Genomic DNA, 17,842 nt, shown 5'->3' on the forward strand with positions numbered 1-17,842 from the left:
TAAAGAAAAAAAAAAAAAAACGAGACAACGGGTTTTCATAGTTCGTATAGCCAATCGAGAGGAAATTTTTCCACAGTTTTCTTTAACTCTCAACCGGTACGTACACGTTGTCGTATCGCAATTTCGATTATTTCATTTTATTAGTTTACGCCATCGAAACAGTTCGATGGTCTTTGTCGCGTAAAATACGAAATACAAGTCGTGATTGATTATTTCGAATTTAAGTAATTTTTCTCTGTCAATTGAAACTGTCGCGATCGTTTACGATTCGATCGATTAAACTACCACTCGTCACTAATTATTTATCTTGGCGTTATCTTAAAAAATGTATCGTTACGCAATTTTGAATTTTGAATTTTCAATTTCAACCTGAGAGCTACGAATGTAAATGTTTCTCGCGTTAATTTCGCAGAAATACGCATTACGCAAATCATTCCCTGAAACTTCCGAATTTTTATAACTCGCAAAGCTTCCGAACGTTTCCAATTGCCTCACACGAAAGTAGTCCATCTTGCGAATTATTTCGAAATTACGAATTTCGTTATACGGGATAGGACGTACGTGCATATTAATTCGTAACGATCGAATGATTTCAGTGGCATTAATGATACCAAAAAATGTGGTCAACGACGCGCTGGAAAAGATGTTATACCTGCCTTTAAAAAAATAACAGTGAGCTAGAAATCTCGTTGAAATGTCCACGTACAGAGGTATAAATTAACGAGAATCAATCGTACGTTGTTCGAAAAACCTTCAACTTTATTCTATCAAAGTTCCAGTTCATCCTGCTTTATAGCATTATATACCAATAACTAGAAAATATCCAATTGTCGCGCTTTGTGTCTTTCACCGTCGTACAGAACGTAGAGTAATTCTGCCGAGGATAATATTTTACGTCGTTTTAGTCGAACATAGCTCCTCGTACTTATATCGATCGACGCAACAGCAAAGAAATAAACGAATAAAATCGCTTAATTAAACTGGACGAGGAAGCAAGCAGAAGGAAAAAGAGGAAAGGCCGACGAAGAAAGACTATGGAACGAAAAGTTCTGGTTAGCGGAGGTCCGCATTTCGCGTGGTTCTAGGTGTAACATGCAATGTGCAGGCTCAGCGTTTCATTTGAGAGGCAGGCACGAGCATTGGGTATGGAATCCCCTTCGTTCTTTTATGCACCAACAAACCTTCTCCCATCTATCTCTTTCTTTGCCATTCTCATTAACCTTACTAGCTTCTTCGAGCAACAAATATTTGCAACACGTGCAACTGCCAGTTTCGAATTACGATGAAATCGATGCGACGACAAAGCTGAGAAATATTTTGCTCGAAATAAAACTTTTTCTTTCTCGCTTCTTTTCTTTGTTGGGGTAACTGCCTTCCTCTTAAATAAAATCATCGCACGACGCGTATAATCGCTGATGTTTCTATTGAGAAATTTGTCGATGATCGTCGTCGACGAATCGTTGAACAGTTTCAAGCGATAGATAAAGTAACTTGGATAGATTTATCGTGGAACGGTTGTGAAAATTTTACGCTGAAAAATTATGTTCGTAATGTGCATGATCTTCGTATAATAAATTTGGAATAGAATTAAATGGAGATTTTTTACTGTAATGTATATACGCAGGTAGAATTCAGAACTTTCAAACTGTTTTAGATTTTCTGTATCGTTTCGTTCGAGCTATAGAGTATCTACATTGCGATAGATAAGTCAGTATAGAAAAATCTGATAAAATATTTATTTCAGTCTATATATGTAGACTACCATATGCAGATGATTATGCAATTGTGGCAAGTATAGATATGGAAAAATGTACAAGCATCGACAGAAAAATGTAAAAAATATCAAAGGTAAATACAGTTATCTGCTTATATGTTACAATGTTTAGGATATAAGTCATACTTTTATTTAAGTTTCACTTTCTTATCAATGTTTTTAAACATACGAATTTGCGTAAACATCCACAGCGCTCGTATCGGTCATTTCTTACACATTCGCCAGACAAATCCTCTAAATAAAACTACATTCTATTTTTCCCCCCAATAGAATGGTAAATTTGTCGTAACGCGTGAAACATTCGCACGATTTTCAAACATCCGTATCCGATCCAGTTGATCGCGAATTACGATCGTGGGGATTTTTCAAATATACCAGCGAAATAGATCTACGACGAATATCGATATCGAGTGTATTTCCTAGTTAAATAGTCGAGTTATCGTGAAGGTTTATTTTCCAACTACAAAGAAGCAAAGTTTCGTTCAACAGTCGTTGTAATTAGCATTTTTAATTATTAGCAATTAATTAGTACAATCAAATATTTCGTTGCAACGTTTAATATTTGTCGTATCTGTTCTTCTCCTGTATTAACGTATCGTCGAGATATTCGTCGATAATTTTATATAAAACGATCGAAATCGGAATGATCGATAATTTAAAACGGGAAATTCGTCGAAAGCGAGGTTTTCTTGCCGGGTTCTGGTCTCGAAAAACGCGAAACATTGGCACGCGTTTTCATGAACGGACGCGGCCCCGTCGTTCTCGCTTCCCTCACTTTATTTGCAACGCCGTTTCTGCTGACACCGCCGCTCCACGATGAATCCATCGAGATGGAACGTCGGTAAACAAAACGTTCACCTCTTTCGGTGAAACCCGCAGCTCCGTGTGGAGCGGAACGATTCATAAGACCGTGCACCGTGTACAGTGTACACACACACACACACACACACACACGCACACACACACATATTCGAGAAATCACGACTACGAATGATTCGGCTCTATAAATGTACATGTATAACCTCGGCGATGAATTGTAACGAGTTGAATTGTAATGAGTTGAATTAGTAATGTATAATTACGTGGTAGATCGCGAGTAGTACGATGGTGAAATTTTTCTACGCGCATCATTTTTTAAGTACCTCCGCCTTTTTTCTGCGTTATTGGGTAAGATTTTTTTTTGAAAACAGAGCTGTTTGTTTTACGTAGAATTCTTCGACCCAAATTCGAAGCTGTTTGTTACGATAATGTGTAGAATATTACAGCATAATCAACTAAATATCAATTAAACGAGTTAGATTAGATTAGATCAGTAGATTGCTTTAGGAATGAATTAATTAAGGAAGAGATATTTATACTCGGTAATCGTCGGTAGCGTGTACTTACGATATATTTACAAATATTAAGCGGGGAGAGATTAAAAAAAAATTGATATACACGTACATACACGGTGTGTCTAAAAAATCGCAACAACGTTCTATCGTCGAGAAATTTCTTTCGAATGTAGCTATATTTTTACGATGTCGTATTCGTGGTAGTTTTCAACGCCAAGTATTTTGTTAAATACGTCTGCAACGTCGTGCTTGTCACCTGATCGTGATTTGTACGATTTTTCCATATCGCGTGGACCAATATATGGTAGGATTTTTAAGCAGATGAATTTTTATGGACAAAATACCTACATATTTTTATTGTTGTTATATAGTTGGGTTATTCTCCGTAGTAGAAAATATTAAATTAGAGGCAAAAATTATCAAACTACTTTCCAGCTCCTACAAAACGTACCTTGTCAACTGAAACATACTCTGCTTCCTGCATACCTGGACTCTAAGCTACTCAACAGAGGAAATCTTGTCAAAATCTGTTCAGTAGTATCTACGACAAATATTTCAAAAATTAGTTTCTTGCACTCTATAGCTCGTGACTCGCTCCTGGACGACCGTTCTGTTTTCTTTTCTTTCTCATTCAATGTACAGACACGATCTCTCTACTGTTTTATTATACGTATAGATATAAATCGTAACAGTGTAATATAACCGGTATCGACGTATGAGATTACTAATACGAATGCCATACGTTCAGAGATGTGAAAAATCAGTCGTGTTTCCAGTGGCTGTCAACCAGGAAGGTGGATAAAGTTCTAACGAGGATTTAACTAACTTGTCCGCAGGGGTCGCTTGACAATGGGCTTGTCTTCGACCCTCGGCGACACCGACGACCCTCTGAGCAGACGTCGCTCGTCACACTGACAGATTGACTGATCGCTACTTTCAGCAACCTTCGTCGTCCTGATATCCCGTCCTAGTTGTTAGCGTTGAAACACTCGTAATAACGCTATAACGCGTTTAACTCACGATCGAGGATAGTAAAACTGACGCGATCACGTTTACACGCGTTCAACATCTATAATATCGTATCGTAACGATCTCGTAGAAAATAGAATAGTAATTTCGATCCGAAGAAGTGTTCGGAATTTTGAGTGAGAATTTTCGTACGGAGAATCAGCAACGTAGAAGGACAGTTCATCAACAGACTTCGTACCGTACGGGTGAAATACTTCACTCTCAACAAGATCCTCCCACCGCCGTGTTCATAACGTCACACTTTACTTTTATACAAGTGCAAATACAGTGCTAGATTACTCTAACACTCGATCTATTAAACCTCCTTCACCTTGAGCGTTAAGTCATTCGAGGTACGCGATATCGACCGATCGGTTTGACCTGTCCGGTTGCTCTTCGGTCGATAATTCGCAACAAGAAGATTCTTTTAATTTTTGTAAGTTTCGTTCAATCGTAGTTCAGTTCGAACATAGTTTAGATAGCGATACATCTAACGTAGCGTGACCTGTTTAGATTGTACGCAGAACTTGCACCGACGCAACACGCGTTGAAGTTCCAAAGCTGCGACAACGAGAACGAGCGACCGCGTAATTTCTGCGCCGCCTCTTCCAAACGTCAAATACAATCTCCATTCGCGAAAAAAACATCGTTAACGTGCCATAACGTGCCAGGAAATTGATTCAATGCGGTGTCCAGCGATGCCCGCATCGCCATTCCTATACGACGAACGCGATTCCTGCCGTGGCATTGTTAAAGTAAAGAAAGCTCGCGAAGAAACGACTTGGTCGAACGTGTCAGCATCCACGTATACACGTGCATCTAGCATCGTTTTCGAGCAGAGATAAGAAGCCGGAGCGGCTGCGAGGCTCGTTTCACGGCTCGAGTTTCACGAGTTTTATAACTCTTTCGAACGCGTTATAAAGGTTTCGAGCACCCAGCCAGTTGGCAAGCGATAGCTTAAAAAAGTAGTGAACGTCGAACGAGGCGCATAGGTGGGTCCTACGATTGGTTGGGTATCGGATGAAGCGGATGGACAGGCGACGCGAGGGTGAATCGTTGGTACGAAGGACGAGCCGTGGAGAGGGACGAAAAAGGAGGCTGTGGAACGAGTTAGAGGTGAGACGAGCTTTATTGTCGAGTCACGCCGGCATCGTGGCCTATCTCTATCTCCCGTCGTCACCCTTTGCGCCGGCCTTCCTCTGTGACACCCCTTACCGCGTGACGTAGACGCGCCACACTCTTCGATGTACGTACGGTTCTTCGTGTACGTAACGTAATGGACGTTTTCCGTACGTGCACCATCTCGTTCACCTACCTTTCGCATCTAGTATGTCAGTAAATCGTAGATAAACAGTGGCAAGCGTGCAGCCAGCTGCCGAAGAGTGACAGGGCCGGGAATGAAGAAGCTTTCAGAAACCACTACTATGGTCTTGGTTGCATGTTTCGTCGATCTTTCTTCGTTCGCGCGTACTTTTTTATTTTCGTCGTACGATCGTGTCACGAGATTCGAACAACGCGTGGCGAAAGATAGCGAGGAATATCTTCGGTTTACGAATACGACAAGTGGAGCGAGTCCTGGAGCGAACTGTTCTCTTGCTTACGGCCATCGTTCGCATTCCTTCGTGCGATTGATAACGCGGTTACTAATTATCGCACACGGTACGCGTACTCGTATAACAGTGGCGAGACTTTTGCGCTTTTGTTTCTATGTCGCGACGTGGCTTGATGTCGTTCGATTGGTCGTAGAGGTACAGCAATGTGCCAAACTATGGAACAAGGAGTACAAGTAAAATATTCTTAGTTACGTTCCGTGCTATTGTCTCTTGGATGATCGATACGAAGATAGGATTTTTAGAGACATTCGGATGAGAAGAGAACTTGCATGCAGATGCTTCTTTCCAAGAGAAAATGCATAAATTGTTAGGAAACGAGTACGTATATCGGTGAGCGAAGCTTTGCCCATGTTTAAGACGATATCCAAGTAAACTTCACTGATCGTGTTTAGTATATAAAAGTAACGGTATATGATAACGGTGCCTATGTAAAAATACAAACGTACAAGATAAAGTACTACAAGCGTAAACGCACGAAAGCATAACAGTATGAACCACTGAGATCTACCAAACGGAATCCGCGATACTTGCATCGTCAATTCCTCGAACGTTCTTTTCCCTCCGATATCCTTGCGTGCGAGAAAGGTTCTCGAGAGAAATATACTCGTCGTTTGCTTCGTTTTAATGAAAACAAACCAATTTTAGTTCTAGCACTTGCACGCTCGAATACGATATAACCAAAGCAAAGATATTATTAGATCCAAAGGTAAAAACGAGTTGACTCGCGTCCCGGTTGGCAGATTAAAATACGTTCGTAACATCAGAAATCGTCACATCCATCTCGTATGGAGCGACGCGGCGCACGGACGTTCAAGATGTCCGAAAGACGAAGACCAAGCCCGATGTTAAAATCTTGGCCGTCAAGCAGGACCAGCAGGGGCAAGGTGAACGAAATGAAAAGGATAAATCAATCGGTTCTTCTCATTTCGTCTAGCAGCTTTAAGCTGGTGACGTCACGTTTACTCTCACCGCGTACAGAAGGTGGAGAAAGGGAAGATTTGGCGACGCCAGCATCTTTCGCTTCTGATGACGGTGTAGGTTCGCGGTGGTTGATGACGCGGCACATAGGTTATATCCGTACCTACGTATAGCCGTGTGTATATACGTACACACGAAGGAATAAGCGTTTATAGATGTCGGTGCATGGACACACGACGACCGTCACCACGCGACGGTCACACACGATCCATATTCACCGAATAAACGAATGAACGAAACCCACACTAGAACGCGGAACTAAGGAGATCACGAAAACGGCCACCTTGACCCACTCTCATAGACGCCAAACGGCTGATAGACGATCCGATGCTTATATCGAATTTTTCATCGGTGCCAACTGCTACGCGATTTTAAACAGTCGGTCCACCTGGTTAACAGCTAAATACTTGGAAACGTGTAAATATCGCTGACGATAGTCGGCAAATAGCCGATCGACACTCGCTGCTGGATGCTTTCATACGATCTCAGACGATCGCTTTTGCACGATCTTTGGTCATCGACGTTCTTCGGTTCTTTCCATTCTGAGATCTTGGCTCGTCGACCGGCCTCGTGTATCGTATCTAGCGGAGAGAAGCGTAACGATGAAACGAATTAGAAGAACTTCGGTAAGTAACGATCGAAGATCACAGGGGGAAATACGATAAATCACATCCTTTGGGTTTTATAAGGAAACGATTGAGAATTTAATACTCCGAGATAGCGTTTTTCTTTTCGTTAATTCTGGCACTAAATACGTACTTTTGGCATCCCTTTGAACGTTCAAGAGAGAACGTCGAATAAGATCAGATATAGCGTTGTTTTTTTACCATTTAAGTTTAGAGATACAGATGCGAACAATTTCTTTGTAATTTCGACTCGTGGATAACTTTCTCGTTAATGAAAAATTGCGAAAGGAAACCTTTTAAAGTGCAAAATAAAATTATTTTAATTGTCTGGTTTGCGATAGAAAACGCGTAAAACCTAGCTAACCGGATACTTTTGTGCCGCGTATCGTTCTCTGGAAATGTTCGAAGGGCGAATCAGAGTATAGTAACTTTTTACTGTATTTCCTATCGTATCTCGATGAAATCGCAACGTTTTGTTAATGGAGGTAGTGTAATGACCCTGAAGAATGTCACCCTGACCCAGTCGGACAGTTGGGTCGTCAAACAGAATCGATACTCGCTAATCAGATCAAACCACCCTTCTTCTACCTCCTGGATGACCACATACACAACCGTGAGTCTTACTTGCGAATACTTTAAACTCCTTCTGTCTTTGGACACGTTGATTCTTTTTTAAAAAAAACGAACCTTCGTTAAGCGTATCGTATCACTGCTATTACTTTCAAAATATTTTTAATATCCGAAATACGAGTATGTACAAGTACTGTAAATTGTGAAACACGATTGATACATTTATGTACGTACGTACTTCATTGGCATAAAATGTACCCTCAGTTTTTTATAGAATTTAAGGGATTTTCGATCAACTTTTAATTTGTCGAATCTATTATTTATTAAATTTGGTGAAAATTTATTTATCACGCGTAAACTACACTGCCAGTTCGCGCTACACAGATGTTTCATAAAATTTGAAAAATCTCCAATTCTATATTCATCGTTTAGAAATTGATTAAATTATTTTTCTCTTTATTCCCAGTTCTACGAACTCTAATCTTAACTCTAAATTTTCATTATAGGCTTATTTAAAAAAGTTACAAAAACTGACCTTCTACCTTTTTTCTTCGCGATTACTAGCCACAATTTCTTCAAAATTTGTTCTTGCACGTCGTCTAATAGACTAATTCTTCCAACTTCTAAAAAAAATTCCAATTATTCGTTTCAATTTAACAAAAGCTATCCTCTTTCAAAGAGTGCACGAATATTAATGGCAGCCACTGTATATTAATTCTTTTACCAACCAATGACCGATCCAAAATGAACCGGAAGTAAATCGCAAGACAATCAACGTAATAGACTATTTGTCAATGCGAACCTCGACCGTACGTATCGTACGCTTCCAAAAGAATAGAACAAACGACAGATATCGTTCGCTTCTGTCCTTGTCCGATCGATATTCTTTATTCCTCGTGCTTGGTCGTTGCGTGAAACATACGCTGGACCTTACGGCCGTCTTCCGCCCGTAAAGGGGACGAGGGGATGACTAGTTCCTTCCTAGGCGTACACCAACGGTGATTTAGTGAGATCCGATCTGCAAGTGGAGACCAGAGACCGATCAGTTGGACCATAAATATTAGGCGTTTTTTTCCACGCATACAGAGACGCGTGTGCCACGTTTGTTCCTCTTTTTCCTGCCGCAGGAGTAAAAGTAACCATCTGACCACGGTAGTCGAAAGCTTAGCGATCACCGGCTCTACCGTCAGGTCTTTTTTACCTCAGATCTCTTTCAATTCCACGGGACACTGAGAATTTATCCTTTGCACTGCTGATAACCCTTTCGGTGTTTCCTGTCGTCCTTGGTCGACGGTGGTAAAAAATATGACTTGGAAGGTTTCGATGTTATCGGATCGACTCTCGGACGTGCGATCTGTTTGATAGAATTACTCGATACCACGATATCAAACGCGATACGCGGAAACATTATACGCAATTTATATTCATATCTTTGCATATTATCTATGTGGAAATTTTTCATAAACGAATATCCACAGTCTGGATGTAGTTATAGAACTGCAAATAAATAGAACATAATAAGAAATATAATCGTAACTCCACTTTTTAACGCTTATTTCATAGAACACCGATATCTTTGGAATCATTTTATCGATACATTTCGCGTGCTCCATTTTGCGTTTGTCTGTTATATAATTTTTTGTCTTTTTTACATATTACTCCGTACTTTTATACGAAGAATCATATAAAGTTTAGCATACCAAAGGACACTATTGTCATTTGATATCTCTCTTTCGCAGAATTTACCATTTTTACAAGCCAACGTTCGTTCAAAGGTAGATATTCGCACCTAAATCGCAAGACTACGTTGTACGATTCGATATTTCGACTTTGGCGTTTCAGGAAAAATCCCGACAGCTTCGTTGAGAAGTACGTATGTACGTTGGAGACAAAAAGGAAGCAGCGACTAAACGAGACAGAGTCTAGAAGAGGGCTGTTTAATTTCTCGAAGCTCCAAGCAACCCCCTTTAGCTACTTATCAATTATAGTTATTATAGGACGTTTGGCAAATGAGGAGCAAGGGTGGTGGTAATAGGTGGCCCGTTTCCGAGGCGCTAGCTTAACTACACTTTTATAGCGCTTCTCGACTTTAAACGGATAATTTTTATCCGCTAAGCCTCCGCCGTGGATTCCAACCCCCGACCAACTGCCGTCACGGGGAACGGAGGGGATAACTATACCGCCCTCGATGTCCCGAGCGACCCCTCGTAAAATTAAGTCAAACAGCTACGGGGTGCCGGCACTCGTTTTTCCCCGTTCCTGTTAAGAGGAACACACCGAGGCGGTGCTGGTTGCCGCAACCAGAAAGAAGGGTGAGGCTTCAATTGCTCGGGGTGACGTTGATGACGCCCCGCCAAAAGTCACCCGGTGGAATTCTCAAGAAATTATATATTTTTTGCGATCATAATTTCTAGAAAAAGTTAGGAGAAAGGAGAAATTTTTTGGGGCAACTTTTAATAGAGCTTTGGTGGAATCTTTTTAGTGGAAAACTCATTTCATTGTATCGTCTAGCATTTTACCAAATATCCTACTGGACAAATTGTAAAATGCAAATAAATAAATAATAAAAAATTGTATCGTCTATTGGCGTTCGTTGTTATTTAATAATAACAGTTATTATTCGCGAAATTGCTCATAGCGGAGTAAATCGTAGAATCTCGTTTTTCAGTTTATGTTATTCTATTTTATCGAGTAATTATATCGTTTAACCGATATTATCTTCTTCGTAAGGGGTAAGAAATTATAGATACGTTTGATACATAGAAAGACTGAAGAACGTAGAGAACTCCTTTTCTTTAAGAACCTTTTTTTTCAAAGACTCGAGTTTATTGAATTTCTACAACTGTAGGATAAATTTTGAGTGTAAGTTAGGTAAAGAAACTCTGAATTTTCTCCGTTTGAGAGATCCTTTCCTACGACGATTTTACGGATGATCTTTTTTAAGGAAATTTCATTGCATTGGCTTAAAAGAATATTCACTTTCTCAAAATTATTATACAATCTCGATGCCATTTACGAAAACATTCCCGCTCTAACGTGTAATAAGAATACCATTTTCTCTTAGGGAAAGCATAAATACGATATAAAAACGTATTATTTTATTTATTTATTTATTTATTTATTTATACTTAGTCCATACCTTTCGGCTTTGGACGACTTTCGGTTTACATCTCTTATATAATTTCATTACCTCATATATATATATATCTCTTACACTAGCTCTTCTATAACTATATACAACTGTTTATACTTAACTACTGTACCTTGCTTGATCTATCTCTATGTACTCACTTATAACTAACACTTATAACTAGATGCTCTTTCCGTCTTTGACTTTTATAAAAACGTATTATACACTCCATACGTATCATCTCTGGCGCATCATCAAAAAATAAAAAATTGCTACGAGTAATCTTCTTCGAATAAAGAAATTTCAACTGTTGTTCCTTTGTAACATATCTATACGCATAATCAAAATTGCCTAGCTTCCTTGATTTTATACGTACGATGGATAGATAAAGTACAAAAGAGACGAAGAAAATCTCTTGTTTAAAATACGCCTAATAAATAACTGGCGGAGAATAATAATTGTAAAAAAGAGTTGGCGGGCATCGATTTTCAACCCTTGAGGCTCGATGAGCTTGGAGTCAGAGGAACATCGCTACGATGCAATGCGAACGTTCTTCCCCGTCCGGTCAAATGGAATTACTTTTATCGTCGTGGCAGACGACGAATTCGATTCACGGTCGTTCATGCGAGTCACAGAGCTCAGGGAGGATCGGCGCGCGGCCGTTACGCGCCGCGTTTCGCTAAAGGCAGATTTGATCGTGTTTTCCGGCATTACGCCGTGCAAAACTCCTTCCTTCCTTCTTTGCCTCCGCGTGCATCAATCACCAGTCATCAGCGTGATTGACGAGTGATATCGTTAACGGTTTTAAGACCCCCCTGGAAGATCGTGCGATCCACCAGATGATCTCGTTAAACGTCACCCTTGCACGTGCTTCCATCTTCTATTTTTATTTTCCGATCTTACGCCATCCGATCTTACCGCATTTAGCAATATGATATAACATATTTAGTAATATAAAACGTAACTGTGCTTGGAACAGGCAGTTTGGTAGACGTTAGAAGATACAGAGTGTCTGGCTTTAAGCGAGACGTTTGAATTACTTTTTCCATCGTCGAAGATTAAAGGAACGAAGTGTTTCGATTTCAACGAGTGTATCCGATAGACTATGTCGTATAGACGAGAAATGTTCATCACGCGAGCGTATCTCTGTGGTAATTATCGTACAAGGCGATACATCTGTGCGACGAAGATATACAAATTGGTACTCTTTTGCATATCATTTATCTTTTAATTATTTATCGTAATATCTGTTTTCGATGATATTATTCGATGGCCATTTTTCTCTCGTCGTTCTATCCACCTTTTCCAACGAGTAATTAAATTAATCCAACTGTACGAAAGTCATCGATGTTAAAGTTAGAAAAATTCTTCGAACGTCGTTGTCATGGTTTCTTCCTTTCGAAACAATTTACACGCTAGAAAATTCTCTAAGCGTAAAAAGATACGACGAGCGCAAAATAGCGGTCGCCAGGTAAGAAATAGCAACGATCCTCGAACACGAAAGACACGATATTCGACACGATCGTACACAGACAATCCAAATATCGATGTCTGCTCGAAGAAAGAATCGTTTTTATCGAAACGATAAGATTTCGTCCAGAATGCAAACGATATTGGACGTAACGCGTAAACACCACGCCACAGGTGCTAACCTAATTCCTCGATCCTTAAATTTACGATTACGCCACATCGATCACATCGAGTATATGGTATCGGAACAGGCGTCCAAGTAATTCTACGTCGAATGGCTGAATTTCGGAGCGTGGAAGGAGCATATTCTCGCGAAGAGGCGCTCGAACACGTTGCTCGAGGAAACGGGAAGGGTGTTCGTGGGGGTGGTGACCAGGGGGTAGCGGTTCTCGCGCCGCGCCGTCGCTCTCCATGAGGTTCCCATGGCACGGGGAATACCTATCCAGTTGTAGGGTCGGCCTCGTATTCCTCGTTGCAATCGAGGCGCCTGCCATCGGTGGCCCCGCCTACTCACGATACAACCTTCAACCCTCACACACCCCCAATGGCCAGTTATTATTATCATTGTGCCAGAGCGGCGTGCCCGTTCTACCTTTGCCCTCCTCCACCTCTCCAGGATGTTCGACCTCCTCCACCGTCGAGTCACGTCGAAGTCACTGTATGCGTCCTTCTGTGGAATCACATCGGCCCCGTAGCAAAACCGTACGTTGTGTAAACACACGAGGGTGCTTCGAGGCCGGGGCAGGCTACGTTTTTCGGTTTATCTCGGCAGCACGTGTCGTAGACCACCGTACGAGGGGAACGGCAGGTACTACACGTGTGCTCATGCGCTGGCAAGTTTTATTTTATATATTGTATATATACAGGGTGGTTGGTAACTGGCGGTACAAGCGGAAAGGAGGTGATTCTACGCGAAAAAAGAAGTCGAAAATATAGAATAACAATTTTTCGTTCGAGGCTTTGTTTTCGAGAAAATCGACTTTGAATTTTCGCTCGGTACGCGTGCACTTTTTCACGTCTCGTTATAACGGATCTCACTGTAGATCGTTGTCTCGATAGAAAAATTAAAAAAAAAATGTTTATTCTATATTTTCGACTTCTTTTTTCGCATAGAATCACCCCCTTTCCGCCTGTACCACCAGTTACCAACCACCCTGTATATGTCGGAGATGAAAGAACATCGGGGCCTTTCTTTTGGAACTTTTCGGAAGATGCCCGATACTTTAGTCTAGACTTTTTATTATAGCTGTACTTAAATAATAAAACTTAGAAGTAGTTGTTTATGATTTAATCCGATTATGTTTGCCCGAGGCTTATCGCAGTAGACTTGGGCTCGAAGTGACGTAACGAGTTGCTGAACGTAGCCACGGTCACGGGATGGACCTTTCTATCTAACAGAGGTATCGAGTAGTTGTGTAGCTCTCCTTAAAATTATTGTTGATCTGAGCGGTACAGAGAGGTATAGAGGAGAGTATATAAATGCAGTTTCACTTGTAACGTGGACAAATAAGTTTAGTTACACTTGAATTGCGGACACGTAAGTTCAGTTCAACTTAGACTTTGCAAGCAAACGCATTTGCTATCCCGTCGACCATGGATTCGTTATTGAACCTAAGATCGTTGTCATTAACATCTCGAGTATCTAATCGTCACGGTTACTTGTCAAATTCTGTAATAACCATATTTGTACCAGTAAATATCATTATCGTATAACAACAATGGCTAATTCCAATGAAGATCCGTTATAAGCCCCTAACCACAACAAGAACTCGACAAATATTATGGAAAAATGTTTCTGGACGTGCGTGCTTGAAAAGGTTCTGGGCCAAGAATTGTTATACGAATAAAGCCTAGGTAGGAAATTCAAAATTCAAATAGACGAATGAATGCGAAAATTTTTATGGGTTCTAACATTTCTATGGTTCTATTGAACTCCTGTCCAAGTCCTTAGACAAGAATCGGAAATTTCAGCAGAAACGTACACAACGATCGTGATACGTATCTCGTTTTCAAAATTTCTGCATGTGAAATTTTTGACGAAGTTAGTAAGACGAGTTGAGTAATTGGTAAAGAGTATGCAAAAATTGCGATAGGTATGTATCGTTCTTTAAATTTAGGTACATACGTACGACTGAACAAGTTGTACAGTAAGGACAGAAGATCTTTGGAAAGATAAGAAAAGGCTACGCATGTATGTGATACCTATATTGATTGCAACAGAAAGGAAAATCGCGATGGATACATTTTTTTGTTTTTCGCCTTTCGTTTCTTCTTCGTTGAGTTATGAAAGTTGGAAATAATACGGAGAATGTAATTGGTTTGCGGGCACCCCTTGCATGTTCCCGACTAGCGAGCTTCACCCACCGTTCCGAATCGTCCGAGGGTTAAATGTCCCGGCAATGATTTACAGGAACGAGAAGAGAAAGATAGGAATCTATCCGTAGTGCATTCATCAACGTGATAGACACCAAGTGGTCGCCTCGTGTCCACGCTTGCATAACAGAAGAGCCACACGGGCAGAAACCTGAATTAGCATCCAATAACGCGATAATTAAACGAATTTCAAATTGGTCGAAAGATTCGACGATTAATTCGAATTAAATTGTAAATCAGTATCAAAGACCTGTTTAATTAATTTTCAATAATTCAGTTCGAATTAGATTTCATTATCTTGTTACTAATTTTATTAATCTACTTAGGATAATTAACAAATATCGAAGATCAGACGTTTCGGGAATAACGCTGTGTTGAAATACCTGGGAATTCAGGATAGTACACTGAAACGTTCGAATAATTTTAAACGAACATTATTAATTTCTAGATCAGTATTGAGTTGGCAACTAAGTGATTGCGGATGTTGTCATTAGGTGGTATCGACAAAATCCGCAACCACCTAGTTGCCAAGCCAATATTACCTAAATGTTAGAAATACAGGAATCTCGCTATCGAATTATCGACAAAATCGAATAATACAGTGAACAAATTTTCGCTATTAACACTGTACAAAATTCCAAAACTTATACAGGGTGGTTGGTAACTGGTGGTACAAGCGGAAAGGGGGTGATTCTACGCGGAAAAAGAAGTCGAAAATATAGAATAAAAATTTTTTTTTTTAATTTTTCATTCAAAATTCAAAGTCGATTTTCTCGAAAACAAAGCCTCAAACGAAAAATTTTTATTCTATATTTTCGACTTCTTTTTTCGCGTAGAATCGCCCCCTTTCCGCTTGTACCACCAGTTACCAACCATCCTGTATAACATATGAAGCCTAATATGAACCATATAAATATGTCGGAGTAAGGTTGGAATTTTGGGGACGTTCGATGAACCTTTACTTTACCATCGCGGATGTAGCTAATGTTTATGAGTACAAATGTGGACATTACAAGAGGCTATGAGTAATAGCGGCGATAGGATGGTCGAGACGATGGTGACAACGAATTCAGGTTCGATAAAGAGTCCACGGTCCACGGGATAACGAGTACCAACGTAATACACGATTTGGGTAACTTTCTCGATAACTCAATCAGCAATTCGTCCAACGACTAACTAACTAACTATCCCGTAATCCAATTGAAACTGCCCTTATATATTCCTGTCCCCACTTCTCGGGTCAATCTTTGTTTTTAAGGAGAGCCATATAATCATTCCATACCTCTGTCAAATACACGTCCATCCCGTGACCGTGGCTACGTCCAGTGACCCGCTATGTCACTTCGAGCCCAAACCCATCGTCATGAAGCCAGATTGGAACATTAGGACTATTTCTTATTTTTATTACTTAAGTGTAGCTACAGTAAAAGTCTGCACTAGGGTATTGAGATTTTTCCCAACATTCCGGACGGGAAATCCCGATGTTCGTTCATCTCCGACAAATATAAAATTTAGGTTTGAAACAACACGAGATCGGTTAATCGCGTTGGTTCGTTGAACAAAAATTATTTACTCGTAATGGAAGTTTTTTTTTATTTATTTATTAAAATTACAATCAATTCTCGCGTTGAGAATTTTCAGTAATTTTTCTGGCGTGGCGCAGTGACATGGTTGATTATTTATAATAAGTTAATACTTATTATAGATAAGTATAATTTATAAGTAAGTATTATAAATAAGTAAATATTACTTAATTTAGATAACTAATTGAATCTAGCGTTTAGGTCTAGCGGGTAGTGCCTCTTCAGCCTGCGAATCTGGTCCGTTGTATCAAGTAGTCCAGTGATTAGGGGGTTTCGGTGTTTGTCGACTCTTTTGCTATATCTGTCGCTATATTTTGCTATTTCCTCTTTGACCGTGGGTATCTCGTAATGGAAGTGGCAAAAAAATTTTTAAAGCAGTCAAGTCAAACAGCACAAGCTGCGGAACATCTGCACGACACACGCAGGGACAATATGGACCGCGGAGCTCTTTAGCATTTTTATGCGAGCTGCTGCTGACAGTTTATTTTATTATATAGCTAGGCGGCTGCCCATCGTCCATCCTCCAGAAGAATTCATAAGTCAAGTCCTACACAACTTTGGCGCGGGTGAGCCCATTTGTTCGCGTTACCTTACGACTCACCACTGTCGATACGGATGATCGATTAATCAGCTTTCCGTAGGTGATCGAAAAAAGTGTTAATTTTCAGATGTGAATTTTTAAGCTTCTTTTCTATTTTTTCTTTCAAGCGAAATAAAAACCTGACATTTAAAATTTGCCATTTGGTCGTAAGTGGTAATGTTAAATTATGGAAAATAGTAAATAGATACGAGATTCGTTTATTAACAGTATAGTAATTAAATGATTCTATAATAATTTGCAATAATAGAATAATATTACCATAACTTTATCGTTATGTTACTTTAAAAATATTCTACTCTTCGTGTTGCTTTATCGTCCCTTCGTTATTACTATACCGGTAGATCATCGTATACCGACAACACAAATTGATTGAAGTAGAAAATGGACCATCGAACAGAACGAATACCTGGTTTCTCAAACTATCTGTCTACGTAACGTAATATAGTATCGTCTCGTTGGAAGCCTTTTTCAAAAGAAAATCTTAAAAAACTGTAGTATCGTAGAATAGATTTGAATTAGAGATCGGTTGAAAATAGAAAAAATCGTGTACGTCGTCCTTCTGTGATTCGTTTACATTTAAGAGCGCCTATGTGACTAAAGTCACCTAGTTCTTACAGAGATATGAGAAAAACAAGAAACAACGTTAGAGCAGAAGGACGGTTTCGTGTTTCAAAGGCGGATGACCGAGAGTCAGAGCGAATTGAGTCGTTGAAGAGTAGAGTCGTTAGAGGTTTCGAGTTGTCGAAGAGTAGAGTCGTTAAAGGTTTCGAGTCGTCGAAGAG

General features: G+C 40.0%; 1 protein-coding gene across 1 annotated transcript in view; it reads left to right on the forward strand.

The window, feature by feature from the left end:
• The window catches only part of LOC126878335 (histone-lysine N-methyltransferase 2D-like), an 80,227-nt gene that overhangs the window by 18,659 nt on the left and 43,726 nt on the right, over positions 1–17,842 (forward strand). The gene's annotated exons all lie outside the window — the stretch shown is intronic.

The sequence above is a fragment of the Bombus huntii genome, chromosome 2 (assembly GCF_024542735.1).
Source record: "Bombus huntii isolate Logan2020A chromosome 2, iyBomHunt1.1, whole genome shotgun sequence".
Taxonomy (NCBI): Eukaryota; Metazoa; Arthropoda; class Insecta; order Hymenoptera; family Apidae; genus Bombus; species Bombus huntii.